The 15,449-nt window shown below is 47.1% G+C and overlaps 1 protein-coding gene across 3 annotated transcripts in view; it reads right to left on the reverse strand.

Moving 5' to 3' along the window:
- The window catches only part of LOC138510520 (zinc finger protein 630-like), a 350,463-nt gene that overhangs the window by 2,525 nt on the left and 332,489 nt on the right, over window positions 1-15,449 (reverse strand). The window lies entirely within an intron of this gene.

Genomic DNA, 15,449 nt, shown 5'->3' on the forward strand with positions numbered 1-15,449 from the left:
AAAAGATTAAGTATAAAAATGGGGCAGGTAGAGAGTGAAAACTGAATGTAGGACCTGCCCAGTGTTGTGCCTCCACTGTCCTTTTAAATAGTACAATGGAGGAACAATCGCAAATATATACAGTGTCCAGCATGGTACCCTTTTTGATTTCAAACTTGTAAAGTTTTGAGGGATTAGGATTTTTGTTACTGAGATACTATAGCCCTTCTAACAGATGGGTATATTATATGGTTTCATGAATGAATGTGGCCTTTTGTGAAACTATTACTAATCAAATTCCTCAAAGACCGCTGTCTATTTAATTAAAATGTCCCAAGTCGACTTGTGAATGTCAATCTTTTTCCAACACGGCCCTGCTCTATTCTTCTTTCTTTTTTTAATAGCAAGGAGCTGCCCATACCAGATTTTCCTTCCCATGCCACTCCTTGCATACTTGCCACTCCTCTTCCTCCTAGGCTCTATTTTCCCATAACCGTAACTTTAACCCTAAACTAATACCTTATGTTAGTTCACTTGGATCGTTGTTAAATGTAGGTAGATCGAACTACAGCAGTTGCACAAAAGGCACCATCAGAATTAAAAGGCATCCTTTATACCTGACACCTATAAGGTTTATTGCACAGGACACCATACAGTATCAACAGTTTCAGCAATGATTGATTATTTTATACACAGTAAAAAAATATATACTCATCCGTCTCTTAGTATATATTTTGTAAAAAACAGACCCCACGACTATGCTATTTAACAAACGATTACGAAAGCACCAATTCCTAAAAGTGTGATCTGTATAGGTATACTTGTATTTTTGATGGTTACAATTAGTTTAAAGGTATTTCTATAGCTTACAACGTCCTTATTATTTTCTTGCCTAATTTAGACCCCTGATTAGTCAAAAGTACTTACAAACTCTTATGTCTACATGCGTTTCAACCTTCATCCTTACTTTTTCAAGGCTTTCATAAGGACACACACAAACACCCCACGTGTATTAAATCTAGCGTGTACGTGTATGGTGGTGTAGTAAAAAAGTGGTGGTAATGAAATTACTGCCATTTTCAATGCACTGACATCCTATGAATTTGATGGTAGAGGAAAAACCACTAGCACTTTGCTTGTGGTATTTCCTCCACTTATCACAAAAGACTGCATGATTTACCTGAGGCAGCATTACCACCTGTGAAAACGAAATATCAAAACAGAGATGAGTATGTTGTAGTGAACAAACATGTTTGTACTTTGAAAGGTGAAACTGCATAGAAAGCGTGTGCGATCGCATCTTATTAAAAGCAGTTTTTCTTTTTTTTTCCATTCTTCACTGTATTTTATTTGTGACAAATCCAGGGAGATGGTCATCGCTTCTCAAGGTGGAGCCACAGCCTTTGGGTCTAGGGGGGCAAGCACTTAACAGCCCCTTGGGATCATGGTAAGCGGTATCCCTCTGGAGCTGACTCCCCTTCAGGGAACAGGAACACAGAGAGGGCTGTAAGTTAGCATTGCTCCCACCCAGTCACTAAGACCTTTGTAGAATATCTAGGGGCTAGGTTTTACAATAACCAAATGCACACTTTATTAATGGCTGAGCTGGCTTCTGAACCTAGCTATGCCCAATCACATGTGAAGAAAGAGGAGAGACAAGTGACCAGCCCCCTGAAGGAGCGTCCCTGAGAGAACCAATCCGGAGGAGCCTCAGCTGGCCCTGCAGAGTTTAACTGCTACAAACAGACCAAAGAGGTAGTGTCCGGCAAGAGAGTGAGAATGCCATTGCTGGCGTGTCAGACTGCAGGCCACACCAGGAACGGGCAGAGAGGCGCAGATGATGGCTGGCCGTAACAGCCTGTGAAGCTGCAAGAGGGAAGACCCGCGGAAGGCCGAAGTGAAGTTCGGTTGAATCGTTGCATAAGCTACTCGGCACAGACAGATTCAGGAACCAGTGAGAAGAGCCTGGGAAAGCCGACATGGAGTCCCACTGGAAAGTCACTTAAAAGGTCAGCGACAAGAAGAGAACCAATCAGAGTAAACACCCCTCCCATGGAGAACTGCTTGAGGATATCAGGTACATGGAGCGTCCAGTGGAAAGGTATGTGGTCAAAAGAGAGAGAAAGGAGAAGCATACCCCAGAGCAGGGGAGCTAGAAATGGAAGAGCCCCGGAACACTTACAGACTAAGCAAGCCCTAGAGTGGGATAAAGCCTGAGACCACCTGTAACGCTTGTGTGAAATGCGAGCTAAAACAACATGGCATTAGTGCGCAGCCATTTTGGACACTCATCTCCCATCACTGTAATAAAAGCCTGCGTCTCCGCGGGCCTCGTAAAAGAAACAAGCATTTGAGTGGGAAAGCAGAGCAGAGCATGGTCATGTAACTACATAAATATTGGGCCTCATTACGAGCATGCCTGTATAGCAGGCACGGCTACCACCATGCTCGCTACCAGCCCCGCCACCCGCGATTGGGCAATAACTGTCCCATTACGAGATGAATGTATTGCCGGGCTCCTGATCCCCATTCTGCCCCATGTGGCAGAATGGGGGTGGGGAGCGTGGTTGCACTGGCACCGTTGAGAACAGTGCCAGTGCAATCACGAGTTCTGCTTGCAAGTGCCGCACAGCCCGCCAGGTAAGACCTGGCGGGCTGTCAGGAACCCGCGAGCAGAACTCGTAATGCGGCGGGATGGTATGAACGGTGCCGGTGCCTTACCGGCACCGTTCATACCGTCACCGCCACAGTTATAATGAGGCCCATTGTTGCCGAGTGGACTTGCTGCGGAGTATAGTTATTTTATTGTCCATTGAAGGACGAATACGTGGAGGGAGTCGAAGCGTCCTGCAGGAGCACGATAAGGGGTTCTGGGAATGAATGCGAGGAGAGGGGCGCTGGGTTTTTCCACTTGTGACTGATTTTTTTCACTCTCTGTACCTTCCACTTGTGATCTGCTCTTCGGCCGGGGGTAGGTACAACTGAGAAGGGCGGGGTTTTGCCCCCATAAAGAAGAGGGCATTGTGTGGCAAAGTTAGTTAGAACTTGGACCCCCAGTTGATGCAGTCTCGCTGAGTGGGACGACGCTCCGCCTCAGACCCTGTTAGCATGAGTGATCTCTTCGCCTACCTGCTCTGGGACTAAGCAGTGTCGCAGTGGCCAAAATGAAGGTGTCTTCTGCATCCTTGTTAACGGTGAAGCCATTTATATCTATGTTTTTATATATCTAATTGTATGTCTGTAGATATATATGACAATGCATTACTTACCGTAAAATCATTTCTGATGGTTGTATCTGCTTAGATTCACATGCTGTGCATAGTTCGACATCCAGTGGTCACTGCGGAGTATTACATTTTGTTTTTCGTAGTCAAAAAGGGGACGTCGACAAGACGTGTCTGTAACACTATCGCTATAGTGCCGTGCAGTGTACCCACAATCCCTCACGCGTCGATGTCCGTCTGCTTGTATTTTTTCTGCCCTGAGGGAGCCTTATAGACGTGATTGAGTACAGAAAAGAGAGAGATAAAAAGATGTCAATGTTCCTTCCATCCAAGTGGGGAAGAAGGGTGGGCGCATGTGAATCTAAGCAGATACAACCATCAGAAATGCTTTTACGGTAAGTAATGCATTGTCTGCTGATGTTTGTTAATCTGCTTAGAATCACATGCTGTGCATAGAGTAGCGAGCAGTACCCGGAGTTGGAGGTAGGTTGTGAGAAGGAACAGTAGAGAAAAGGTGTCTTAATACTGCTTGTCCCACCTGTGAATCAGATCTAGAGTGGCCATCTAGACAGTAGTGTTTTGTAAAGGTGTGTACAGAACTCCAGGTTGCCGCTTTGCAAATGGACTCAAGAGGGACATTTGCAATGAATGCTATGGAAGCCCCAGTGCCTCGAGTAGAGTGTGCTCTTGGCTTGAAGGGTAGTTCTCTCTTAGCAAGAGTGTAACAGAGGGTGATGCATTGTACGATCCATCTAGATATAGTGGATTTTGAAACTGCATATCATTCTCTTCCTGCTGCCACTGAGACAAAGAACTGATTAGTCTTTCTCAGTGGTCTAGTTCTTTCCATATAAAACATAACAGCCCTGCACACATCCAGTGTATGCAGGCTTTTTTTCTCCCAAGTTTGAAGGTTTTGAAAGAACGTTGGTAGTTCTATAGATTGGTTCCATGGAACTTAGAAATGAATTTAGGAGCAAGCCTAGGGTGTGTGTGTGGAACCACCTTATCTTTGTGAACTGTTACAAAGCAGTCCAGAATAGATAGCGTTTGTAGTTCACTTACTCTCCTGATGGAGGTGATAGCTATTAGAAAAGCAGTTTTAAGGGCAAGGTCCTTAAGCGTTGCTTTGTGCATGGGTTCGAAGGGTGAGCCCATGGGCCTGGTTAGTACCACATTTAGGTCCCATCCGGGAGCTGGGTTAGCTATGGGAGGGTGTATTCTTTTAACTCCTTCCATGAAGGCCTTAATAACTGGGACTTTCCACCACAACACTTTAAGTTGAGAAGTGGTGTATGCGGAAAATGCAGCCAAATGAACCTTAATAGAATTAAACACTAATCCTGAGTCTAGTAGGTGAGTCAAGTAGAGAACAATTTGTGTGGGAGAGCAGTCAACCGGGTTGATGCTCTTATTTCTACACCATATGACAAATCTTTTCCACTTGCTAGAGTAACAGTGACAAGTGTTAGGCTTTCTAGCTTCCTTGAGAATGTCCATGCATCTCTGCGGGAGTTGTAAATGACCACATTCTATGATCTCAGAAGCCATGCTGCTAAATTCATGGTCTGTCGGCATGGGTGTAGTGTCTTGCCCTTGTCCTGTGACAGCATGTTGTACGGGCAGGGTAGTTTCACCGGTGGAGACAGAGACATCTCCATCAGGTGAGCGAACTATGGTTGCCGGGCCCACATAGGGGCCACCAGTATCATGGTGACTGGTTTCTAGTGCATCTTGTGTACTATTTTGTTGAGAAGGGGAGTCGGGGGGGAAAGGCGTAAACAAATTTCCCTGACCATGGTATCGATAGACCGTTCCCCATGGATTGGTTCTGGGGATATCTGGAGGCGTAATCATGGCATTGGGAGTTCTCCAGAGTTGCGAACAGATCTATTTCTGGGAATCTCCATTGTGTGAAGACGTCGAAGATGATGTCTTCTTGTAACCGCCATTCGTACTCTGCAGGTAGAGGGACGTCTCTGCTGAGTTTGTCTGCTAGCAGATTGAGTTCCCCTGGTACATGTTGTGACAACAGGAACATGTTGTGTTTGAGAGCCCACTTCCAGATGTTCTGGGACAGCTTGGACAGTCTTGGAGAGTGAGTGCCCCCTTGCTTGTTCAGATAGTACATAGCTGTGGTGCTGTCTGTGAGGACCATCACTGTCTTCCCTTGCAGGTGTGCCTGAAAAGCCTTCAGTGCTTTGAAGACCGCTAACAGTTCCAGCAAGTTTATGTGTTTGGATGCTACGCTCGGAGTCCAAACTTCGTGTGCAGTCTGATGGGATAGGTGAGCCCCCCATCCTGTGAGGGATGCGTCTGTGGTTAGAGTGGCCTCCACTGCGGGGGTGCCGAATGGTTTCCCTATGACAAGGTTTTCCTTCGACCACCACCGTAGCGAGAGAACCAAGGCCTGCGAGACCACCACTAGATCGTCCCATTGTCCGCTGGCCTGACACCACTGGCTGTTGAGACACTCTTGCATTCGACGCTTGCGCAGTCGCGCGTGAGCTACCAAATATATACATGACGCCATCATTCCCAGCAAACGCATTGCTTTGCGCACCATCACCTCTCGACCGGCCACATATTGAGGGATCTGAAACAGCATATTTTGGACCCTCTCGTTGGAGGGGAAGACAAGGCTGTCCTTTGTTCGAATTAGAGCCCCTAGGAATTGTTTGATTTGGCTGCGCTCTAGGCTTGACTTCTTCTCGTTGTTGGAGAAGCCCAGTTGGAACAAAAGGTCTACAGTCTTTTGGGTATTTGAGAAGCATGTCTCGTAAGAATCCCCCGTTATGAGCCAATCGTCGAGGTAAGGGTATACTGGGATGGACAACCTGTGCAGGTGGGGCACTGCCACTGCCAGTACTTTAGTGAATACCCTCGGCGCTGACGCTATGCCGAAGGGTAGCACTCTGAACTGGTAGTGTTTGTCCTCTATCATGAACCTGAGGTATTTTCTGTGCGCTGGCAACATTAAAATTTGAAAGTATGCAACTTTCATGTCCAGTGTTGTCATGTAATCCCCTTGCGATAACAGGGGGATTACTTACTGTAATGTCACCATACAAAATTTTTGAGGTTTTACAAATTTGTTTGCTGGGCGCAGATCTAGTACAGGGCGCATGGTTAAATCCTTTTTGGGTACAAGTAAGTACACTGAATAAATACCTTCCGTTACCTGTGATAGAGGCACAACCTCTATAGCTCCTTTTTCTAGTAGCTGGTCCACTTCTTGAAGAAGGATGGCGAGGTGTTCTGGTGACAGGCGTCGTCCCCTTGGGGGTCTGTACGTCGGGGAGCGGTTGAATTCTATACAGTAGCCGTGGGCTATGGTTGATAGTACCCAGCGGTCTGATGTGATTTCCTCCCATGCTGGAAGAAAGGATGTTAGCCAGCCCCCGACCGGCGATGCATGGGAGGGGACCCGAATCTTCGGGTCATTTGGTGTTGGTGGCTTGAGAACCTCTAGGGGTGGAACCCCGACCTCTTCCCTTGCCACGACGCTGTCCTCTCTGGGTGTATTGTCCACTGGTTCCTTGATTGGAGCACCAGTTTCCTGCAGAGTACTGCTGCTGTTGATGTTATTGTTAGTGTTGAAAGCGTCTGTTTCCATAACCTCGCTTGTTGGAAGGCCTTGAAATCTGATCTATGGTCTTAATGGTGTCAAATTCCTTTTTTGCAGTCTCTAGTGCGTCATCCACCGCCTTCCCAAAGAGGTTGGCATCCTCTATTGGTTTGTTAATGAGAGATGCTTGTGTTTCGGGTTTAAACCCCGAATTACGTAGCCAGACATGACGTTTGAGGAGGATTCCTTGGACTAGGGAACAGCCATCCGTTTCAGCAGCATCTAGAGTATTCTTAATGATGCTCTGGTTGACTAAGGTTCCCTCAGTAACCGTGACCAGAAGCCGAGTTTTTAGGGGTTCAGGTACCTCCTCAATGTCTTTGCGTAGTTTGCTCCATTGGGCATCTGCATAACTTGCCAGTAACGAGTTGTTGTTGGCAATCCTAGTGGAAAAGGCAGCCGAGGCTGTAATCCTTTTACCTATGGCATACAGCTTTTTACCTTCTTTAACTGGAGGTGCCTTGCTGGTTGATAGCGGGACCCCTGCCCTTTTTCTTGTATTTGTTACTACTAGGGAGTCCGGTACTGAGTGGCCCCTGATGTATAACGGGTCCGATGGAGAAGGGCTAAATAATTTTTCTATCCTTGGGTTGACCCCTCTGACCAATGCGGGTGTAGATAGCGAAGGAATTATTCGTCTCTTTACTGAGGCAAGGAGGGGAATGGTTTGACTGACAGGGGGTTTCTCCTTGATAATCTTTTCCACAAAGTCTATGTTAGGAGACATTTCCCCAGTCTCGATTTCGAAATGCGCTGCTGCTTTGCGTAGTAGTGCATTAAAGGTAGGTTGATTGTCTATAGGTGACGTATTCCTGATTGGTGAGTCTTGGGGGGACGACAGGTTTAGGGCGTTGGGGTCTGTAGACGCTGATGGGGACTGCCAGGGCTGTGAAGCACCTTCTTCTGGGTCTTCTTCAAAGCCCCCATCACCCATGTCTGGGTCATCCTCGAAACCTTCCTGGTCTATGTTTTGTTCTTGTTGGTTAGTTAAAAACTCCTCATCTTCATGAAAGTGGGAGTCCTCTTCAGTGAGGTCTTACAACTCTATATCCCCCTGTGGGGGGTTAAACAGCCTAGGGTATTTAGCCCTAGGATCCTCATGAGGCCCCTCTCTTGGTCTTTTGGGTGTGGGCAGGTATTGGGTAGACATAAAATTCTCCATTTTGTCCATGCAAAATTGGAGTCTCTCTAAGGTCCCTTGTGGTAGCCCAGAGCGATCTGGGGGGTAAAAGGGAAGGCTTTCGGCCTGTAAACGCTTTGACCTACCCCATAACGTCGAGGATAAGCTCCCATCACCTTCTGAAAAGCCTTCTAATAGGCTAGGAGTCCCTTTCGATGGAGGGGGCGGTTCCTGCCTTCCTTCCGTCCCTTTCAGTGTTTCCCTGGCCTTGCGTACGGTATTCGGCGTCTCTTTAGCAGTCCGTCTGTGGCTATCGGTGGAAACAATACACGCCAAGCTCTCGACGACTAAATGGTCTGTCGAGGGTTCCTCTGGCCTCAACGTTACAGGTGTCGCGTCCTCTACGCCCACGGGCGCTCGCTGGCAGGGCACGACGTCTGGCGGTTTGGTGATAGCGCCCTTATCTGGGGGTAGCCCAGTTGCTGGTCGTGTCTGCAGTTGCGAGGGGGGCTTTGGACCCTTACGGTCCGTGGAGGCCGCCGGTAGGACCTGCGTCTCCGTTGGCGCTAATGCTTTCTTCGTCTTTGTGCTTGTCTTTCTAGGTGAATTTGCCCTTGCAGCGCGGGCAAAACCTAAAGGGTGTCCTCTCCATAGCTGAGGGAACAGACAGACGTGATAAAAACCCCGAAGGAAAAGGTGGGGAAAGAGAAAGGCATTCTTAAAGAGATAGCAAGAAATGTCCCACGACCCCACTCTCCCTACTGTTTGAGGCTGGCGAGGCCAGGCCACGTGTTCGGCGACACCGAAGGGTCTCCTCCGTCGAAGGCACAGCCGTCGAAGATCTTGTCGGCGGAGAACAGCTTCGTCGAAGGAGGAACCTAAAGTTAAATAACGACCAAAGGTCGAGTGAATATCTAATAGCGACCAAATGGTCGAGTGAATATTTGCAATGTCTCACGAGGAGCTCCGCGTAAAGGCGACCAATATCTGGGCGGAAAAAAACAATCTGAGGGACCTCGACGCGTGAGGGATTGTGGGTACACTGCACGTCACTATAGGGATAGTGTTACAGGCACGCCTTGTCGACGTCCCCTTTTCGACTACGAAAAACAAAATGCAATACTCCGCAGTGACCACTGGATGTCGGACTATGCACAGCATGTGATTCTAAGCAGATTAACAAACATCAGAAATATATATATATATATAGTATGAATAAAGGGCCTTTAATGAGCCATTTTCAGTTTTATCATAACGATTGGCCTAGGTGTGATTTTGTGCCTATCTGAGTCCAATAACTCGTTTCGCCGGGGGCCGGGGAAACGTAAGTGTAAGGGTTTCCCTCTCGTGGCCAAGCAAAACCAAGACACCACCCCAGAGTGGGGAAAGCATGAGGCCACCCCAGATTGGGGAGTGACATGGAGAAGAGCCCCAGAGCGGGTAGAGCATGAGAACACCCCTGAGTGGGGATTGAGAAGAAGAAGAACCCCAGAATGGGAATGGCGTAAGAACACCCTAGTGTGGGGAGCAAGAGTAAGAAGAGCCCCTGAGTGGGTAGAGCCTGAACACCCTAGAGTGGGGAGTGAGAAGAAGCTGATTCCCAGAATAGGGAGGTGAAACTGAGAAAACCCCAGTGTGTAGAGGATGAAAGATTGAAAGAATCCCAGAGGTAAGAAATACTGAAAGAATGCCAGAGTGGGAAGCGAGAGGCCTGGATTGGGACACCTGGATAACCTTGAACACTAACAACTGTCTTTAGGTGTTGGTACTTAAACCAAGAGTGAAAGTCGTTGCTAACAGGGAGAGGTTTGGGGCCAGCAGCCATCCCTGACAAAGTCTTTGTTTTTGTTGTTTTGAGGAATTCTTTTGAGATAGGTAAAGGAATCAAATTAGAGCAGGATTCTGGACAGAGGACTTTTTGGTACTATTTTGCAGACATCCAGACTTTCCTTTATCGAATAGGGAACGAGGTGGTACACTTAGGAACACTTTTTAGGATTGAAAAAAATAAAACCTTTAAATTGTGTTCATTGTCACAGTCCCGATTCTCGCCTTACACATATTGCATATTCGGTTGAGAATCGGGAATATTTTGTTGTTCCTGCAATGCCTTGGTTTTCTCAAACTTGTATTAGATAGGGACTGGCAAGCTTTGAGAAGGCAGGAGGTGATCAGATACCCTATCTAGAAAGAGAGAATGATGAAGTTCTGACAGAAAAGGTTAGTCTAAGATGGAATCTAGAACCAGTGGAAGAAGGTACAAGATGGTAAAATCCCACATGCGGCTCAGGGAGTGTATTCCAAGAGGAGTCACAGAGAGCTGCCCCAGGGGCCAAGATCCTAGAGCAGGGAATTACCCAGCAGATCAGGGACCTCTGATCCAGACTCCGAGACCAGTGACAACAAGCCCTGGGCCAAAGGAGTACTGTTACCCATCTCGCTCCTCCCTTCTGTCCCTCTGCTGTCCTCTCTCTACTTCCACACCTCTCTGCTCTTTACCACTACTCTCCTCGCTCTGCACTACTACACCTCTCCCCACTAACACTACTGTCCCCATTCCGCACTACTACTTGTCTCCCTTCCCCACACTTCTACTACTCTCGATTCTATGTGATCACTGCGCCGCCCGTAACTGCGCCAATGAAAATGTTGACGCCAATTATGGCGTGGCGCAGTGATCAAATAGATCACTTTACCCACCTCCCCCACCCCGCATTCCCTACCCCACCCTACTTACCTTCACGGCGGTACACTTCTGTGTGCGTCGCCGACTCTGCTATCCCTGTAGCGTCGGTTCCTCCCACTTGCGTGGTTAGGAGCTGACGCTGCAGGTGCTTTTGTTTTTATTTATTTTAACTTTGTTGTCCCCCGCTTACCACAATGATAAGTGGGGGACACCCCCGGAACTCCCAACTCCCGCTACTGCCCCCAAGGAGAGCGAAGGACACCCTCTGCAATCACTGCTCTGCTTGGGTGCAGTAATGGGAGCCCCCAAAGTCGCAGTGACTGCGGGGCGCACAATTGAGGGAGACATTATGGTATATTTCCATACACTACATCCCCACACTACTACTGACACCTCTACACACTACACCCACACCCTCTCCCACCTTTCACTCTTCACCTATGCCCAGTCACTGTAATTCTACTCTCCAAGTCACCTTCTCATTCAGTCTCATTCATCCCCTACTCTGCTAGCCTCACTTCTAGTCCTTGCATGTACACTCGCACCCAAGTACCACTTTCTCCCGCCTTGCTGTTTTCTGTTTACATTTTATCCTCCCCTCATCTCCCTCCAGTGGCTCACTGCCTGAGTTGATTCCTCGAGCCAACCGCTGCCTCTCTTCTCCCCGGGGGTGGGATTACAGTTAAGCAAAGATCTATAATAGGCTTTAAGCTCCACCCACATTTCGTACACCAGCATTTGGCAATGTCAGCCCACACTAAACAGGCAGGGTCCCAGTTTGTATTGTGCCAGGTGGATATGAAGACCGTTCCACGGTCCTATTGAATGTAAGCTGAATGCTCTAGTCGGTGTCATGCAGAAGGCTTTGATTGCTGCTTTGCTATGCGGACCGCTCTATGGCCCAGTTGAAGGCAACTTGAATGCCTTGTCGCCTAGAGGGCTAGGATTGCCAATTTGATGAGGAATGCTACGTTGGCTCACAGTTTCTGACAGTCCCTCTCTGGATTGAATTGCTTGCTCTCTCTACCACAGCCAAGCCTTCTGGGGGATGTAGTATTATGGGAAAACAGAAAGAGACTGGCAGTATTGTGCAATAGGGGTATGGGGCAAGAAAAGGTGGTACTCATTTCAGGCATGTAGGCACATGTACAAGGGACAGGGACTAGGGACCTCCCAACTTCCAGACCCTGCCTTTGAGGCAGTACTGGCAAACACCCTGGTAGCTCTCCCACCCGAGGCTAAGAGGGAACCTCATCCCCTCTTGACAAGGTATGATCCCGGAACCTTTCACATATGTAATCTGTAAATTTCATGTTAGATCAGGTCTGGAATAGAAATGCACACGTACACGGTAGTGAAAAATGTAAAAGTAAAACACAACTCATCAGTATTATGCAACCACTTAGCGTCTGCCGCCCATTTCTCAAGTGAAGATATAGCATGGGTACAATCCTTCCTAGCTAACCGTACGATGAGAGTGTTCTCCCCTGTAGCGGCAGCGGACCCAATCCAGATCACTTGTGGTGTCCAACAAGGCTCATGTGTATCCCCGACAATGTATAATATCTTTACTAAGCCTCTCTTCGATAAACTTGACAGATTAGGGGTAACCTATACTAATTATGCGGACAATACGCAGATTCTCATACCACTATCAGGCAACTTTGTCGAAGACACAGCTCTAGTAAACAAAATGTACCTCCTCATTCAGGCATGGATAGCCTCCCACGAACTCTGCCTAAATGACAACAAAACTGAGATATTGATCTTGGGTTCCGACTCCAACCTAAAAAACTGAGTCCCAACTATCGCAATTTCAACATAGATGGTAACACAATCAAGGTGGCTACTGAAGTAAAAACTCTAGGCTTTGACCTCGATTCCACTTTATCTCTTAAAAAACAAGTTAACACCCTGGCATCATCCACAGCATACACCTGTAAATTAATCAGGACCTGTAGACCTTACCTCTCTAAAACTAACTGCATCATGCTAGCTAACGCATTAGTAATGTCCAAACTGGACTATTGCAATGCCCTCTATGCAGGTGCCAACAAATCCATTATAAATAAAATGCAAATCCTTCAAAATAACGCTCTTAGAGCAGCCCTTGACATACCCCGCAGAGCACATATTTCTAACATCAGGAAAGACCACCACTGGCTTAAAATCAGCGACAGAGTCCGGCTCAAGACACTATTGCTTACCCACAAAGGGCTCAACAACACAGCACCCCCTTACATCTCGGCCAGACTGACCAGAAAATCATCCAGCCACCACACTAGGGCTACCAACCACTTCCTGCTCGAAACTCCTAGATTCAGACGATCCAAAGCGGGCGGAGCAAGCTTCCCCGTCAGAGCTGCCCAGGCTTGGAACGCATTGCCCATTGCACTAAGAGCTAACCTACCCTACTCCAACTTCAGATGTAAGGTAAAAAATTGGCTCTGGTCCAACGACAACTAATTCTCGTGGTACCTAATGTCCACGATACCCTTGTAACCCAGTCTAAGATGATTCTGCTCTCACCCTTTTACCTTGTACACTCTCTCAATACTGTAACATGTTAGTTTCTCATTCCAACTGCCTGCATTGACATGTATGTACCGTATTGATATGTTTTTTATACTCTGTATGCAACCTAAGCTTAAGTAACCTTGTACCTGCTGCGCCCGGCTACCCCTGGGTTTTGTGCGCATTATCAAATAATAAACATAAACATAAACAAACATAAACATCAAGAATATTCTTCTCAGTCAGTCTGCCAGATGCATACAGTCAATCAGTTAGAATAACGTATGTCAGTCAAAAGAAAAATGTGTGTGTGTGGTCAGTAGGCAATCATCCAGCAAGACACAGAATCAGCATCTGTTAGAGGTGGGTGGAGGAGCCAGTGGGGATGACATCGGATACAAGAATTGTATGTGTGAAAGTTTGTCTGGGACTGCCCTGGCTATTAGCCACTCTGAGAACCTTCCCTGACAGGAGGTATTGAACTCAACTGAATGTTGGCTTACCTCTGAAAATGGGCAGCTTTTCTTTTATTTCTCTTCCACATTTGTGGAACATTTATGAATTAATGCTTTTCTCTACTACCTTAGGGCCACTTAGTGGAATAACCTTTTGTGTTACTGGCTGCAAATCTTCTGCTCCCTTTTATGCGAACGTGTAACAGGAAAGGAATAAACGAATGCAGGGAAGTTGGCATAACTAATTACTGATTGAAGGTACCTTTTGATATAAACTTAAAGAGGGTTCTTGAATCTAAAAAGGGTCAAATTTGGCAAATAAATTGAATGTTTATTCTGATTGGTGTAAGGAGACCTCCAGTAGACCAAATGCATCTAAATTAAGTTGCTTGGAAGATTTGAATGAAAAACTGAAACCCCACATCAAAAGACAGACTCATTGAAAATCTAGATTCAGGGCTGGCACTCAATCCCCTTTATCCTCAATTAATAAATGATATGCAGGAGGAGGAGACAGCAGAGGATTACATCAATATTTTAGCAATGTACGAGCTACCCCAGAGCATTCTGTCTCCCAACAATCCACCCGAGACCAAATATAATCAACCTCCCAATTCCTTGTCGCCCGACAGCCTGTCTCCGAATACCAGCCTGATACCCAATGCCAGTCCCAACAGGAACTATACTCTCCAACCCAACAGGCAGCATTGAGCCCTCCAGCCTACGCTCTGAACACATTTAATGAAGAGGCAGCCGCCACTAGGTTCACGTGGAATCCTGTTAAATCTCCTTTTCCATTCAACTTTCTGTTACAATATACACAGATTGCCAATATGTCTTCAGTGTTGCTCATGTTTTGGCCAGTTCTGGAAACAGAACAGCAAGTGTTAAGTGTGTTGCCCACCATCCCCTTTGTGAAGAATCATCTAAAGCAAATGCTTTAACGGATACACTTGCAAAATAGACAGCTGTTTGTGGCATCCCTTACCCTATCCCCTTGAGAGTAGGGCTGACAGAACTAGCCCTGAATTGCTCCCGAAGCCCCGGAGACAGTGGAGGGTCTGTGGGGAATGGGATGCCCTTGAGAGAGATATGGTATTTGCCCTTTCGTATTAAGGACCAACCCAACCCTTTCCCCTTGTTAATGGGGTATTATGAGTCAACTCCCCTACTGAGAGTAGTAGAGGTCAGGCATGTCCCCTTAATAATGGTCACACAGGGCTAATCGTACATTCGCACCTGCAGCCTGTTAAAGGGCTGCAGGTGTATGAAAGGCCCAACCCAAAAGAAGCAACAAGAGAAGCCTTGGTAATGATGAAGGAGCAGCAGCAGAGAGGCCAAGAGAAGCAGCAAGGAGCTGTAGCTGCGCAGCACGCCAGTAGTTCAAAGGAGTGCAGTCCGGGAGCTGGGGCTCCGTGGAACCAAATGAACTCTAAAAGGGGAGCGGTGCCTGGAGGCTGTACCTTTTCGTAGAGTTCTCAGTGCTCATTCTCCTGGGGTCAGAAGCTGACCCAGGAGTGCCTGAGGCGCAGCAGGTGGAGCCCAGAGGCAGAAAATCATAGGCCGAGTGATCTGCACTGCAAACGCCAAAAGACGCAACTGGTGAGACTCTATGTGAAAGGAAACCTGGTATGCAAGAGTTTGAACATTAAGCAGAGGATTACTTTGTATCGGAGTGGTCACGTGCATGTTAAAGCACGTTTTCAAAGGTCTCCGAGTGGAGTCCTCATTAACCTTTGAATAAGTGAGAATACATTGTAGCGGAGTGGTCGCGTGTAAGTGAAGACACGTTTCCATGAGTTTGGGGCACCTTACAAAGGCAATCTACAAAGACTTAGAACAA

The sequence above is a fragment of the Ambystoma mexicanum genome, chromosome 6p, assembly GCF_040938575.1.
Source record: "Ambystoma mexicanum isolate Mex_15411 chromosome 6p, UKY_AmexF1_1, whole genome shotgun sequence".
Classification (NCBI taxonomy): domain Eukaryota; kingdom Metazoa; phylum Chordata; class Amphibia; order Caudata; family Ambystomatidae; genus Ambystoma; species Ambystoma mexicanum.